We start from the raw sequence: 800 nt of genomic DNA, 5'->3' as shown, positions 1-800 counted from the left end.
TGTGTAAAAACTAGTGGGTAACAGAAATTTGAATACCCAGATAGAATTACTGATACCCAATGATTTTAAAATGCATGGGTAAAATACCCACAACACCAAAAGCTTATCTGGAGCTCTGTTCATATATATGACATGCATCAACCAAGACACCGAGCCTGACCACCCAATCCCGTTAGTCGCCTCTTACGACAAGCATAGTCGCCTTTGACGGCAAGCATGGGTTGCTGAAGACCTATTCTACCCCGGATGTTCACGGGTATATCTAGTTTTAACGCCATAGGTTGTTTGTATACTAAAGAAAACATAATAAATGGACGTTTTTAAGACATAATGAATGAGCTGGGGTCTCTAAACTGAACCTGAAGAGTGATGGTGTGAGTAAGTTGGGTCGAGCTCCTCTTTGAACAGTATTCAAGACGAGATATATCACGACGTGTCAGCTTGATGTGGGAGGCAAGCCCGAAGTGACGCTTGTGAAACCCACGAGCACGGGTATGGTGCCGACAAACCTAGAAACAATCGCGACGAACTGGGATTCGAACCACATCATAGGATTCTGGTGTGTCCAAGAGCAACAAGTCTCCACAGCGAATTGCTGCACCACTGACGACTGGGCCACCCAGCCCCCCCCCCCCCCCCCCCCCCCCCACACACACACACCCCTACCCTCCCAGATGAAGAAAAGAGGGTGCCAACCCCTCCTCCCCTGAGTCCTGAATACCGTCTAAAATATTCACTATGAGTCTCATCATGTAAGGATAAGATATATGGATGAACAACTTCTTTTTAACAATTAGGAG

Source organism: Haliotis rufescens, unplaced genomic scaffold, assembly GCF_023055435.1.
Source record: "Haliotis rufescens isolate VD_foot unplaced genomic scaffold, xgHalRufe1.0.p SCAF_6, whole genome shotgun sequence".
Classification (NCBI taxonomy): domain Eukaryota; kingdom Metazoa; phylum Mollusca; class Gastropoda; order Lepetellida; family Haliotidae; genus Haliotis; species Haliotis rufescens.
This window is presented reverse-complemented; position numbering follows the sequence as displayed.